The sequence below is a fragment of the Pan paniscus genome, chromosome 18 (genome assembly GCF_029289425.2).
Source record: "Pan paniscus chromosome 18, NHGRI_mPanPan1-v2.0_pri, whole genome shotgun sequence".
NCBI lineage: Eukaryota > Metazoa > Chordata > Mammalia > Primates > Hominidae > Pan > Pan paniscus.
Window position 1 is genome coordinate 91,879,838 of NC_073267.2, and position 16,405 is coordinate 91,896,242.

General features: G+C 40.6%; 1 long non-coding RNA gene across 1 annotated transcript in view; it reads right to left on the bottom strand.

Annotated features, from left to right (window-relative positions):
• Positions 1-11,324, bottom strand: part of LOC134729370 (uncharacterized) — a 97,722-nt gene extending 86,398 nt beyond the window's left edge. Inside the window, exon 1 of the long non-coding RNA XR_010110379.1 lies at positions 10,060-11,324. This is a non-coding gene — a long non-coding RNA (uncharacterized LOC134729370). The remainder of the gene's footprint in view (positions 1-10,059) is intronic.
• Between the last annotated feature and the right edge of the window lie 5,081 nt (positions 11,325-16,405).

Genomic DNA, 16,405 nt, shown 5'->3' on the forward strand with positions numbered 1-16,405 from the left:
CTGGGCAACAGAGCAAGACTCTGTCTCAAAAAATAAAAAAAAAAAAAAGAAAATCCTGACAGAACTGGGAAAGGTCATGAAGGGAGGGTTTTCATTGACTAAGTGCCTGATAAAACTATCACAAACACTCTGCAAAAACCACGACCTTGCACAAAGGCCATCACAACCTTACACAAAAATACTTCTGTGAGGACATCTGCGCAGCAACTGACTATCCAATCCCAGACTAGTACCATTCTTGTTATTGATCCCTGGGGCCTCCACCACCACCGCAGATTTCAACCTCACTTCTAATCAACAATGCTTCTGATTTCAGTGCCAAAGATTCTCAGGTGCCAGGGTCACATTAGATAAAAATAATCTTGTAAATTCATTAATTTCTAAAAATCTAGGTGTCAATTTCCCTGAATCAAGGGAAAAAAGCCATACTCCACTGATTAACACTTTTCTGGATCCCAGCCACTGATATAGTTTGGATATTTGTCCCCTCCAATTCTCATGTTGACGTGTAATTTCCAGTGTTTGAGATTGGGCCTGGTGGGGGATGTTTGGGTCATGGAGGTGGATTCTGTCATGAATAGCTTGGTGCTGTCCTTGTGATAATGAGAAGTTATCACTCTGTGTATATATATGTGTATATATACACGCGTGTATATATGTGTGTATATATACACGCGTGTATATATGTGTGTATATATACACGCGTGTATATATGTGTGTATATATACACGCGTGTATATATGTGTGTATACACGCGTGTATATATGTGTGTATATATACACGCGTGTATATATGTGTGTATATATACACGCGTGTATATATGTGTGTATATATACACGCGTGTGTATATGTGTGTATATATACACGCGTGTGTATATGTGTGTATATATACACGCGTGTGTATATGTGTGTATATATACACGCGTGTGTATATGTGTGTATATATACACGCGTGTATATGTGTGTATATATACACGCGTGTATATGTGTGTATATATACACGCGTGTATATGTGTGTATATATACACGCGTGTATATGTGTGTATATATACACGCGTGTATATGTGTGTATATATACACGCGTGTATATATGTGTGTATATATACACGCGTGTATATGTGTGTATATATACACGCGTGTATATATGTGTGTATATATACACGCGTGTATATGTGTGTATATATACACGCGTGTATATGTGTATATATACACGCGTGTATATGTGTGTATATATACACGCGTGTATATGTGTGTATATATACACGCGTGTATATGTGTGTATATATACACGCGTGTATATGTGTGTGTATATGTGTATATATACACACGTGTATATACATACACACACGTGTGTATATATATGTGTGCGTATATACACATACACACACACATATATGAAATTGTAAATTACCTAGAGCACTCAAAACAATTTTGAAAAGAAAGGACAAAGTTGGATAAATACACTACTGTAGTTCAAGACTTAGTAGAAAGCTGCAGTCATCAAGATAGGTAAATATTAGTGTAAGAATGGACATATGGATAAATGGAGCAGAATAGAGTGTCCAGAAATAAATCCACAGCAGCGTAATCAGTACCAAGGATAATCTGTAGGGAAAAGTGTGGTGTTTTAACCAGTAGCACTACAGCAACTGAACATTTGTATGAAAACAAAACAAAACAAAACCAGGAATCTCAGCCCTTTACTTACACCATAAACAAAAATAAACTCTAAGTAAAGTATAGACATAAATGTAAAAGTTAAACCTATACACTTTTTAGAAGAAAATTGTCATAACCTTCAGGTGGGCAAAGATAAGAAACAAAATATGCATCATAAAAAATCCTGACAAATCAGGCTTCATCAAATTAAAACTTTCTGCCTTTGGAGAGATAGCATTGCAATTATGAAAAGGCAAGCCATGATCTAGGGAAAACATTTTTGGAAATACATGTCTGAAAAGACTTAACTATCCAAAATATTTAAACAATACTTGAAAATTAACAAGAAGGCAGACAATTGGATTTTTTAAAATTGGCAAATATTTGAACAGACACTTTACAGTAGAAGATACAGAATAGTCAATGAGTGTAGGATAAGATGTTCATTCAACAGTATTGTTCACCAGGGAAATGCAAATTAAACCACTATGAAGTACAACTGGAATAGCTAATATCAAATATAACTGACAACACCAATTGCTGATGAGGATGAGGAGCAAGCAGAACTCTCATATATTGAGGATGGGAGTCTAGGAGGGCATACTTTCTTTGGAAAAGTTTGTTTCTTATACAAATAAGTACACATCGTAAGATCCAAGAATTGCACTTCTAGATCCTAATCCAAGATAAATGAAAATATATTTTCACAAGCGCTTATATACAGATGTCTATACCATTTTATTTATAATAGAAGGAAACTGGGAACAACCAAATGACCATCAACAGATAAAGGGACAAAATACATTTTGTACAGTGGTGGTATAGAATACTAATCAGCAATAAAAAGAGTAAAATTCCAGAAACATGCAACAACATGGATAAATAGGAAAACATCATGCTGAGTAAAAGAAGACAGGTAGAAAAACTACATACTGTAAGATTTCATTTATATGAAATTTTAGAATAGGCAAAGCTAACATAATATAATAGAAGCGGATCAGTGGGTGCCTAGGATAGAGGCTCTGGAATTGGCAACAGAGGGGCAAGAGGGAAATCCAGGGATTGTGGAAACATTCTATGTCTTGATTATGGGAATAGCTACAGAGGTGAATGCATTTGTCAAAACTCATAAAACCTGGGACTTAAAATGGGTGCATCTTATTGCATGCAAAATAAATACTTCAATGCTGACTAAAAACAACATAATTTGTTTTGCCAGTTGACAGAGCTTTAAGATAAAAGAGACCTATAAGGTAAAGATTTGGTCCCGATATTTTTATTTTATTTATTTATTTTTATTTTTTTTTTGAGACAGAGTTTTGCTCTTGTTGCCCAGGCTGCAGTGCAATGGCGTGATCTCAGCTCACCACAACCTCCGCCTCCCAGGTTCAAGCGATTCTCCTGACTCAGCCTCCGGAGTAGCTGGGATTACAGGCATGCGCCACCATGCCCGGCTAATTTTTGTATTTTTAGTAGAGATGGGGTTTCACCATGTTGCTCAGGCTGGTCTCAAACTCCCAAACTCAGGCGATCCACCTGCCTCGGCCTCCCAAAGTTCTGGGATTACAGGTGTGAGCCACCTCCCCCGGCTTCTGATATTTTCAAAAGGGTTACTGTTAAAATCTTCAACTTGAAGCCCATTTCTTCCTCGGCTCCTTTTCAATGAAGTAAAATGTTTCCATACTTCCTCCTCTTTTCCTTTTCTTTCTCTTCTTTTTCTTTTTAAGAATAAAAATACTCTTCATCAAGGAAATGGAAAATGAGTTAGTTTGTATTTGAATTTTTTTTCTAAGAATTAATTTAATATGAATTAGAATTTTTGGAATAAGACTATTAATTCTGGCACTTTATGTATTAAAACCAATGAGTTTCCAATATACATAATTCATATTCGAGAGACAGCTCTTACTAGTTTCATAATTATCACTTCCTCCCACATTTGAAATTATTGGTATATATGTAGTGGCTTTCTCTTTTTTTTTTTTTTTTTTTTGTAATCTGTTTATCTGGGAAGCGAAGTAAGCACAGGCATTTCTTTCTTTCTTCCTCTTTTTTTTTTTTTTTGAGACAGAGTCTCGCTCTGTCGCCCAGGCTGGAGTGCAGTGGCACAATCTCGACTCACTGCAAGCTCCGCCTGCCGGGTTCACGCCATTCTCCTGCTTCAGCCTCCCCGGTAGCTGGGACTACAGGCGCCCACCACGCCCGGCTAATTTTTTGTATATTTAGTAGAGACAGGGTTTCACCGTGTTAGCCACGATGATCTCGATCTCCTGAGCTTATGATCCACCCGCCTCGGCCTCCCAAAGTGCTGGGATTACAGGCATGAGCCACCGCGCCAGGCCCCAGCACGGGCATTTCTTAGTTTAGCTCTACTGCTCCAAGGTATAAATATTGGAAATATCCAATTTCAGATTTAAAAATGATTAGCTGCTAATCCATGAGTGCTGGAGGATGTTTTTTGTTTGTTTGTTATGTTCTGTTTTGTTTGGTTTTTTGTTTTGACACAGGGTCTCACTCTTGTCCAGGTTGGAGTGCAGTGGCTCAATCACGGCTCACTGCAGCCTGACCTTCCCAGGCTCACCTCAGCCTCCTGGGTAGCTGGGACTACAGGTGTGCACCACCATGCCTAGCTAACTTTTTGGTATTTTTTGTAGAGATGGGGTTTCACCATGTTGCCCAGGCCGGAGAAAGGTGTTTTAAGCCCTCTGCCGTCCCCAGCCTTAATACCCCAGCTTTCGCTCCCTCATCATGAGGCTAGATTTCAACCTCACTTCCTTTCACCAAGGAAACTTAAGATCCTGTGGTTTCCTGTTAGATTTCTGTAGGAGGCTCTCAGGTACTGCTGCCACTTTTGCTGGTGGTGACAGAAGCAACCTCAGACTTGTGCGTTTGGCCATTTTGAGCTGTACTTTCAAACAATCCAAAGACCAATTTTCCTAGAATCAAGGAGATAGAGGCCATAATCCGTTGAACAAGTGTTCTTTTGAAAGCAGGTACAACGTTACCACTATCTTGTATAAGGTGCACCAGTGCCAGAGGGCAACCTAACATTCTGGAATTATTTTTTTCCCTTGAAATTTCTCTCCAGCAGTAACTGCACTATAGTTTATCCCGTTGTTGATTTATTGTTATTTCTCTGAATTATCTTAGCTAATTCAGAGAAACTTTTTTCCCCTCCAAACTTTGTCATTCAATTCTGGCGGTGGGGGAGTTCACAGGGATTCATGTAAAGCTTCTCAAGCTTATTAGTGTCAGATAAATGCAAATGAAGTAACATTGAGACGCTACACCTTATACACATAAGATTGGCAAACGTTTAAAAGTTGGTGTTTTAGTTATGTATTGCTGCATAACAAACTATCCCTCAAATTAATGACAATGCCCTTAAGATTCATGAAATCTCCTTTACATAGCAAGGAGGGTCTAGGAGGCACATTCTTAAATCTTTCTGACATCTCAAAAAATGGTTTAACAGCTGCATCTTCATTTGAGGATTTACCTCGATATTTATCCTTAGATCAAATTTTGCTGACAACATGCTGGATTTGATCTTTGAATTTTCTGCCTTTGAGAACTTTCTGATTGCTAGTATAGAAAGACCACCGTGGGGCCTCAATGTTTCTTGAAATTCTGCTAAAAAATGAAACAATTCCTTTCTATCTTGTATTTTACCATAGGAAGCCAGAGAAAGCAATCTGTCATGTTTAACATTCTGCCTGGAAATTTCCCTAGCTAGATCTTATCAGATCAAATGAACTGTAGAGTTAATTTCTGGGAAGAAACAACCTCAACTGCCTCGCGCCTTCTGCGTGTCAGAAGGGAATCGAGTCTGGTGCCAGGATTCAACGAGAAGGGAGCGGTACATCCCAAACCACGAGTTTCATAACGCTGGTCTCCGGGGAAAATACTGACATTCTACTCCATTACTCTTGAGCCTTGAGCAACTGAAGAGGTTGAGTTTGTGAATACATGCTGTCAGACAGGATTACCTTGGGAAACAGTGAAACATGCAAAACCTCTGAGGAGTCCAATATTTGTTAAATGAATTTACAGAAGAGACTCACTGGAAACATTTAACATTTATATGAGGTTGGGTAAATAGAATGATATTTTCATTCAGTTCACTATTATCTGTTAAACACATACTTTTTTTTTTTTGCGATGGAATTTTCTTGCTCTGGCTAATTTTCGTATTTTTAGTAGAGACAGGGTTTCGCCATGTTGGCCATTCTGATCTCGAACTCCTGATCTCAAGTGATCTGCCTGCCTTGGCCTCCCAAAGTGTTGGGATTACAGGCGCTGCGCCCAGCCAACACCTCTTTTTTACGAAGTAATGCATGAGTAACTTGGGGTTGCAACCAAAGGGTGTCCTTGCTTTCAAATAGGATATTTCATAGAATATGACTTAAATAAATACATGATGACATACAGTTATATTCCAAGTGAGCTCCCACTAAATTATTGCTTTTCAAATTCTTTTTGGTTACCATTGGTTCACATGTACTATCTTTCTTAATACAGGATCACTAATATTGAGGAGATCCTATTTATAAAAACAATCACTTGTGTCTAAGATTGATTGTTAATGTCAATATAATGCATATCATCTGTAAAAAGGAAATTTGTAAGAAGGAAATATTAAAAAATACCTGCCAGAACAATAGGATTCTGAAAGAGTCTGTTTGGAAAAAACAAACAAACGAACAAAAAAACGTTTTATGGGGCTAGGTTTTATACCTGTTTCCCAGTTATTTTCTTTTGCTTTCTTCACCACGTTGTGGCAGGCCAGGTTTCACTAACGCAGGCTTCCATAACAACGGTTTCAGCACTGACCGAGTGGTTCCATCAAATATTAAAAGCTGAGAGAGTCAGTGCCCTTCTGCAAAGGCTGGAATGTCACAAAAGCCCATCAAGAGCTTTGCCTGGGCCTTTCCTGGGCCTTAAATCATGACAGGATAATGAAGGAATTCTTAACGGGACCCGTTTAGGAGTAAATAAGTTTTATTGGGGGGTCCAAAGAAACTCCCCAGGCCTCCACAAACAAGCCTTATTGGGTACTAAAGAAACTCCCCAAACCTCCATGATTTAGCAGGAGACAAGACAAAGGTATTGACCCCAGCACCTGGACCCATTTAGGTTAAGTAAATTTACTGAGGTTCCAGGGGAAGAGCTTCAAGACTCAGACCTTAGTTATAGATGAAAAGAAGTTAATCACTTATGTCTTTAGATGAATGCACAAATGCACACTTACATGTAGACATATAGCTTAGAAGGTATACAAGCTCTGGAAAACTTTGTAGTTTTGAGTTGGTCTGGGGATAATTTCAAGGCCTTCTCCCTGTAACTGGTTACAGAAATAAAAACTTGATTCTCTCCCAGTTCATCTGCATCTCGTTATTGGGCTGTAAGAATAAGTAGCCCGACCCTTGGCTTGGTCGGGAACAGCATGACATAAGAGACAGAGCACTGGCTTTGTAATCAGTTGATCTGGGTTCAAATCCTGATTCTATCACTTAAAAGCTGTGTGACATTGGGTGTACCAAATGTCTCTGTGCCTCTGTTTCTTCATGGGTAAAATGATGGTAATACTTTACATCGCCCGCCCGTAATTCGGTGCCTGGCCCAGTGTCAAAACTCAGTATTTATTATTGAGTTGTTATTATCGTTACGGTGAATGACGTCGCAAATGTTCCTGGCATTTACAGACAAGTCTCCACTGCATGGTTGTCACAATGGTTACTCTTTTGGGGAGCACCCATCGGAGCAGCTGCTTCCACCTTGCTTTATTTTCCTGCAGATAATGTCCTGTTCCCGTCATTATCTGCTAACTTCTTGACTGAATGCCTGATAGGAGCTCAGATAGCCAAGTGTGGCTTTGTGCCTCACCCTCCTGACATAGCTCGTTTTCTGTTCCTATGGACTACAGAATCTGCTCTAGGGTTTGAACTGCAGACCTGTTCCTGCGTCATTCTCTATGTTCGACTTGTGGCCATCCTAGTGAGGTTAAATGAAGCTCTGAGGTGAAAGCAGGAAGGATTCAGTTCAGGGAGAGCGTTTGTTTGATACAGGTGTTATACATGATGAACTATCCATCAGGGACAGGGATCAGAGCAGAGGTCAGAGAAGAGTGGTGGAGGTGAGAACCTGCCATGATCGGGAGAGGAGGGAGGGATGTCACAGTAACATGCAGTCTGCTAATATTTGGCAGATTGTCATCTTCATGACCTCAATGGTCTTGTTAGTTCCTGCAGCAATTTTGCAGTTATGTAGGGTCACCCCTGCTCTCCCCATCCAGACAATGCTGATGAAAGAGATATTAGCAAGAGATACCATCCAGATCAAATATATCTTACAGAGATCAGTGCAACTTTGCATGAATGAGTCCAACTTTGCACGAAGTAAGAGTCCAGGACTCTTACTTCCTGAGTATCCTGAAACCCAAGGTATCTTTTCCCTGGGGAAAATGAAAACACAAAGCCATCCAGAAAAAACAAGCAAAATATATTGGAAGGAAACTCTGGTATATAACATTGAGCTGCTGGTTTGAAAAGCAGTGACCTCTCTGTGCAAATGATTTTTTTTTCCAAACAGGGCTGAACAAGGTAAGATTCTGGGTTAATGGCTTCCATAACGATTAAAATTAAAATGTAAACCTTCTGTAGTAGAGCTTACAGCCCTGCAGGAACTTACAGAACAATCAAATAATTTTAATAAACTGCTTATGCAAGCCTATTTCTATGGGAGGTCAGACTCCAGTCTCTCTTTAAGAGGCTGCCAAGACACCCTGGACTCAGATGATACGGCATCTGCGTATTCTCTGAGGCCAAGACTGGGAAAATGTGTCTCAGCAGGCAAGGGGGGAAAACTGATACCTTTATAAAAGACATATTAAAAACTGAGAGGTCTCCAGGGATTTTCTTGAAACTACCATTAAAGCTACATCATCTCTCTTTCCCCAGAAAGCCCACTTGGATTAAGCTCATCAACCAATGGGAATGTCAGTGATTGGATGGTTGTATGTCGGCGTGAAACAATGGTTATCTGTTAAACTGAATTTTATATCCGTGTGGTGTTCAGTTTTTTCCCTCAGGATCTGGGATAGTGAAAGTTCCCTTGATCTGTGGGCTTTGTCTTTGTGGTGCTAACTGCTGAAGTACTTGCCTCCAGAATAGGCACGTCTGCTCACGGCTAGAGCCACAAACATTCCTGATCCCACTGGTGGCGTTTTCCTATTAAGTTGGGTGCACATTTCCATACAGACACGATCAAACATTGCATGTTATGATTAGAAATAAACCTGAGGACTGAGAAACTGAATATACAATGACCAGACCATATATAAAAACAGAATGTTGACCCGTCACCTGCAGCAACCTGCCCAAGAAACCAACTCCTATTTACAGTAAGCAACCCAGGAATCCAGCCTGCTATATAAACCACACTTGCAGGAAGCCAGATTGCTATCTTGGAAGGTAAATAATTTCTGTAACGATCGGCCCCAGATGGCCAGGACTTAATAACTGAAGCTTTCCTAATTTTGCCCTTGCTTTCAACTTAGGACCAACTAAAGAAAGTCAAACATGTACCTCTTACCTATCACACAGAGTGCCCTGCACGTAGTTAGCTTACCTCCAGCTTCTTCACGCCAACAGTCCAATCAGAGCACACCTGAGCCTTCTCTTCCGCGGGTCTTAAAGCTTTTGCATTCCTCTGCCTGCCTTTGAGTCTCTGCGCAAACGCTAGTGATGGTGGCCGACTCCTTTGCTATAGCAAGCTCAGAATCGATAGCCTTTGCTTTTCTCCTTTGGTCTTTGTTCAGTACTATAGTTTAAATAGACTTTGTGAGCCAGTTGGTTTCTAAATCATTCTAACTGCTATTCACTCACTTACTGAAGAAATATTTACTAAAAGCTTCAATACAGGCCATATTCCTTGCTAGACACAGGAGCAAATGAAATAAGATACGGACCCTACCCTAGAGGACAGTAACTTGGCAACTAAGGGGATGAACGGGATGACTTGGCAACCAAGTCAAAGGGCATTAAAATACAGAGGCGGACTCAAACGAAGATGGCCGAATAGGAACAGCTCCGGTCTACAGCTCCCAGCATGAGCAAAGCAGAAGACGGGTGATTTCTGCATTTCCATCTGAGGTACCGGGTTCATCTCACTAGGGAGTGCCAGACAGTGGGCGCAGGCCAGTGGGTGCCCGCACCGTGCACGAGCCAAAGCAGGGCGAGGCATTGCCTCACTTGGGAAGCGCAAGGGGTCAGGGAGTTCCCTTTCCCAGTCAAAGAAAGGGGTGACGGACGCACCTGGAAAATCGGGTCACTCCCACCCGAATATTAAGCTTTTCGGACCGGCTTAAAAAACGGCGCACCACGAGATTATATCACACACCTGGCTCGGAGGGTCCTACGCCCACGGAGTCTCGCTGATTGCCAGCACAGCAGTCTGAGATCAAACTGCAAGGCGGCAGCGAGGCTGCTGGAGGGGCGCCCGCCATTGCCCAGGCTTGCTTAGGTAAACAAAGCAGCCAGGAAGCTCGAACTGGGTGGAGCCCACCACAGCTCAAGGAGGCCTGCCTGCCTCTGTAGGCTCCACCTCTGGGGGCAGGGCACAGACAAACAAAAAGACAGCAGTAACCTCTGCAGACTTCAATGTCCCTGTCTGACAGCTTTGAAGAGAGCAGTGGTTCTCCCAGTACGCAGCTGGAGATCTGAGAACGGGCAGACTGCCTCCTCAAGTGGGTCCCTGACCCCTGACCCCCGAGCAGCCTAACTGGGAGGCACCCCCCAGCAGGGGCACACTGACACCTCACACGGCAGGGTACTCCAACAGACCTGCAGCTGAGGGTCCTGTCTGTTAGAAGGAAAACTAACAAACAGAAAGGACATCCACACCAAAAACCCATCTGTACATCACCATCATCAAAGACCAAAAGTAGATAAAACCACAAAGATGGGGAAAAAACAGAACAGAAAAACTGGAAACTCTAAAACGCAGAGCGCCTCTCCTCCTCCAAAGGAATGCAGTTCCTCACCAGCAATGGAACAAAGCTGGATGGAGAATGACTTTGACGAGCTGAGAGAAGGCTTCAGACGATCAAATTACTCTGAGCTACGGGAGGACATTCAAACCAAAGGCAAAGAAGTTGAAAACTTTGAAAAAAATTTAGAAGAATGTATAACTAGAATAATCAATACAGAGAAGTGCTTAAAGGAGCTGATGGAGCTGAAAACCAAGGCTCGAGAACTACGTGAAGAATGCAGAAGCCTCAGGAGCTGATGCGATCAACTGGAAGAAAGGGTATCAGCGATGGAAGATGAAATGAATGAAATGAAGTGAGAAGGGAAGTTTAGAGAAAAAAGAATAAAAAGAAATGAGCAAAGCCTCCAAGAAATATGGGACTATGTGAAAAGACCAAATCTACGACTGATTGGTGTACCTGAAAGTGATGGGGAGAATGGAACCAAGTTGGAAAACACTCTGCAGGATATTATCCAGGAGAACTTCCCCAATCTAGCAAGGCAGGCCAATGTTCAGATTCAGGAAATACAGAGAATACCACAAAGATACTCCTCAAGAAGAGCAACTCCAAGACACATAATTGTCGATTCACCAAAGTTGAAATGAAGGAAAAAATGTTAAGGGCAGCCAGAGAGAAAGGTCGGATTACCCTCAAAGGGAAGCCCATCAGACTAACAGCGGATCTCTCGGCAGAAACCCTACAAGCCAGAAGAGAGTGGGGGCCAATATTCAACATTCTTAAAGAAAAGAATTTTCAACGCAGAATTTCATATCCAGCCAAAGTAAGCTTCATAAGTGAAGGAGAAATAAAATACTTTACAGACGAGCAAATGCTGAGAGATTTTGTCACCACCAGGCCTGCCCTAAAAGAGCTCCTGAAGGAAGCGCTAAACATGGAAAGGAACAACTGTTACCAGCCACTGCAAAATCAAGCCAAAATGTAAAGACCATCGAGACTAGGAAGAAACTGCATCAACTAACGAGCAAAATCACCAGTTAACATCATAATGACAGGATCAAATTCACACATAACAATATTAACTTTAAATGTAAATGGACTCAATGCTCCAATTAAAAGACACAGACTGGCAAATTGGATAAAGAGTCAAGACCCATCAGTGTGCTGTATTCAGGAAACCCATCTCATGTGCAGAGACACACATAGGCTCAAAATAAAAGGATGGAGGAAGATCTACCAAGCAAATGGAAAACAAAAAAAGGCAGGGGTTGCCATCCTAGTCTCTGATAAAACAGACTTTAAACCAACAAAGATCAAAAGAGACAAAGAAGGCCATTACATAATGGTAAAGGGATTAATTCAACAAGAAGAGCTAACTATCCTAAATATGTATGCACCCAATACAGGAGCACCCAGATTCATAAAGCAAGTCCTGAGTGACCTACAAAGAGACTTAGACTCCCACACATGAATAATGGGAGACTTTAACACCCCACTGTCAACATTAGACAGATCAACGAGACAGAAAGTCAACAAGGATACCCAGGAATTGAACTCAGCTCTGTACCAAGCGGACCTAATAGACATCTACAGAACTCTCCACCCCAAATCAACAGAATATACATTTTTTTCAGCACCACACCACACCTATTCCAAAATTGACCACATACTTGGAAGTAAAGCTCTCCTCAGCAAATGTAAAAGAACAGAGATTATAACAAACTATCTCTCAGACCACAGTGCAATCAAACTAGAACTCAGGATTAAGAATCTCACTCAAAACCGCTCAACTACATGGAAACTGGACATCCTGCTCCTGAATGACTACTGGATACATAATGAAATGAAGGCAGAAATAAAGATGTTCTTTGAAACCAATGAGAACAAAGACACAACATACCAGAATCTCTGGGACGCATTCAAAGCAGTGTGTAGAGAGAAATTTATAGCACTAAATGCCCACAAGAGAAAGCAGGAAAGATCCAAAATTGACACCCTAACGTCACAATTAAAAGAACTAGAAAAGCAAGAGCAAACACATTCAAAAGCTAGCAGAAGGCAAGAAACAACTAAAATCAGAGCAGAATTGAAGGAAATAGAGACAGAAAAAACCCTTCAAAAAATTAATGAATCCAGGAGCTGGTTTTTTGAAAGGATCAACAAAATTGATAGACCGCTAGCAAGACTAATAAAGAAAAAAAGAGAGAAGAATCAAATAGACACAATAAAAAATGATAAAGGGGATATCACCACCGATCCCACAGAAATACAAACTACCATCAGAGAATACTACAAACACCTCTACGCAAATAAACTAGAAAATCTAGAAGAAATGGATAAATTCCTGGACACATACACTCTCCCAAGACTAAACCAGGAAGAAGTTGAATCTCTGAATAGACCAGTAACAGGAGCTGAAATTGTGGCAATCATCAATAGTTTACCAACCAAAAAGAGTCCAGGACCAGATGGATTCACAGCCGAATTCTACCAGAGGTACAAGGAGGAACTGGTACCATTCCTTCTGAAACTATTCCAATCAATAGAAAAAGAGGGAATCCTCCCTAACTCATTTTATGAGGCCAGCATCATCCTGATACCAAAGCCACGCAGAGACACAACCAAAAAAGAGAATTTTAGACCAATATCCTTGATGAACATTGATGCAAAAATCCTCAATAAAATACTGGCAAAACGAATCCAGCAGCACATCAAAAAGCTTATCCACCATGATCAAGTGGGCTTCATCCCTGGGATGCAAGGCTGGTTCAATATACGCAAATCAATAAATGTAATCCAGCATATAAACAGAGCCAAAGACAAAAACCACATGATTATCTCAACAGATGCAGAAAAAGCCTGTGACAAAATTCAACAACCCTTCATGCTAAAAACTCTCAATAAATTAGGTATTGATGGGACGTATTTCAAAATAATAAGAGCTATCTATGACAAACCCACAGCCAATATCATACTGAATGGGCAAAAACTGGAAGCATTCCCTTTGAAAACTGGCACAAGACAGGGATGCCCTCTCTCACCACTCCTATTCAACATAGTGTTGGAAGTTCTGGCCAGGGCAATTAGGCAGGGGAAGGAAATAAAGGGTATTCAATTAGGAAAAGAGGAAGTCAAATTGTCCCTGTTTGCAGATGACATGATTGTATATCTAGAAAACCCCATTGTCTCAGCCCCAAATCTCCTTAAGCTGATAAGCAACTTCAGCAAAGTCTCAGGATACAAAATCAATGTACAAGAATCACAAGCATTCTTATACACCAACAACAGACAAACAGAGAGCCAAATTGTGAGTGAACTCCCATTCACAATTGCTTCAAAGAGAATAAAATACCTAGGAATCCAACTTACAAGGGATGTGAAGGACCTCTTCAAGGAGAACTACAAACCACTGCTCAAGGAAATAAAAGAGGATACAAACAAATGGAAGAACACTCCATGCTCATGGGTAGGAAGAATCAATATCGTGAAAATGGCCATACTGCCCAAGGTAATTTACAGATTCAATGCCATCCCCATCAAGCTACCAATGACTTTCTTCACAGAATTGGAAAAAACTACTTTAAAGTTCATATGGAACCAAAAAAGAGCCTGCATCACCAAGGCAATCCTAAGCCAAAAGAACAAAGCTGGAGGCATCACACTACCTGACTTCAAACTATACTACAAGGCTACAGTAACCAAAACAGCATGGTACTGGTACCAAAACAGAGACATAGATCAATGGAACAGAACAGAGCCCTCAGAAATAACGCCGCATATCTACAACTATCTGATCTTTGACAAACCTGAGAAAAACAAGCAATGGGGAAAGGATTCCCTATTTAATAAATGGTGCTGGGAAAACTGGCTAGCCATATGTAGAAAGCTGAAACTGGATCCCTTCCTTACACCTTATACAAAAATCAATTCAAGATGGATTAAAGACTTAAATGTTAGACCTAAAACCATAAAAACCCTAGAAGAAAACCTAGGCATTACCATTCAGGACATAGGCATGGGCAAGGACTTCATGTCTAAAACACCAAAAGCAATGGCAAGAAAAGCCAAAATTGACAAATGGGATCTAATTAAACGAAAGAGCTTCTGCACAGCAAAAGAAACTACCATCAGAGTGAATAGGCAACCTACAGAATGGGAAAAAATTTTCACAACCTACTCATCTGACAAAGGGCTAATATCCAGAATCTACAATGAACTCAAACAAATTTACAAGAAAAAAACAAACAACCCCATCAAAAAGTGGGTGAAGGACATGAACAGACACTTCTCAAAAGAAGACATTTATGCAGCCAAAAAACACATGAAAAAATGCTCGTCATCACTGGCCATCAGAGAAATGCAAATCAAAACCACAATGAGATACCATCTCACATCAGTTAGAATGGCAATCATTAAAAAGTCAGGAAACAACAGGTGCTGGAGAGGATGTGGAGAAATAGGAACACTTTTACACTGTTGGTGGGACTGTAAACTAGTTCAACCATTGTGGAAGTCAGTGTGGCGATTCCTCAGGGATCTAGAACTAGAAATACCATTTGACCCAGCCATCCCATTACTGGGTATATACCCAAAGGACTATAAATCATGCTGCTATAAAGACACATGCACACGTATGTTTATTGCGGCATTATTCACAATAGCAAAGACTTGGAACCAACCGAAATGTCCAACAATGATAGACTGGATTAAGAAAATGTGGCACATATACACCATGGAATACTATGCAGCCATAAAAAATGATGAGTTCATGTCCTTTGTAGGGACATGGATGAAACTGGAAATCATCATTCTCAGTAAACTATCGCAAGAACAAAAAACCAAACACCACATATTCTCACTCATAGGTGGGAACTGAACAATGAGATCACATGGACACAGGAAGGGGAACATCACACTCTGGGGACTGTGGTGGGGTGGGGGGAGGGGGGAGGGATAGCATTGGGAGATATACCTAATGCTAGATGACGATTTAGTGGGTGCAGCGCACCAGCATGGCATATGTATACATATGTAACTAACCTGCACAATGTGCACATGTACCCTAAAACTTAAAGTATAATAATAAAAAAAAAATAAAAAAAATAAAAAAAATAAAAAAATAAAGTTGACTCAAACTTAAAAAAAAAAATACAGAGGCAGTGTTTTTTAAAAAGTGCATACTAATTCCTGGATTCATGAGATAACTTCCAGGAAGTTGTAGATAGATAAACATTTCAACTTTAATCATTATACGCTTGAATGCAGATTAGAAAAATAAGCATTTTAAGCTTACCAAACCCATGATTTCAGATATTATTGCTTTAGGATGTCGGTAACAGTTAAAATCTAGTCAGGAGATTAAAAGCCACCCTTATTTTAACAGAGGAAATTAAATATTAAGAATTATTAATTGGGTATTAAAGAACTAAACGAGGCAAAAGGAAAACACTGAGGTATCATGCAGGAAGCTGCCACTCCTAGGGAAGAGAGGGAAATTGTTCAATTTTTGAAACTTGGGAGGGGCCCCAAAGAGCCAAAACTCAGACCTCTGACATTAAGTTGTTATTCTGTTAATATCAGTGTCTCTGGGTTGGGTGGGGGAGCCCTGTGGCCAAGGCGCTGGACAGATGTTGGAATGAATACAGGGTGGTTGGTGCTGGTGATGTCTCTGAGGAGTTGCTATGAGGCTGTTGCAGCAAGTGTTGGGAAGACTAAACTCATATTAACAACTCTTCCTGGAATACCAGCCTCTGCTGG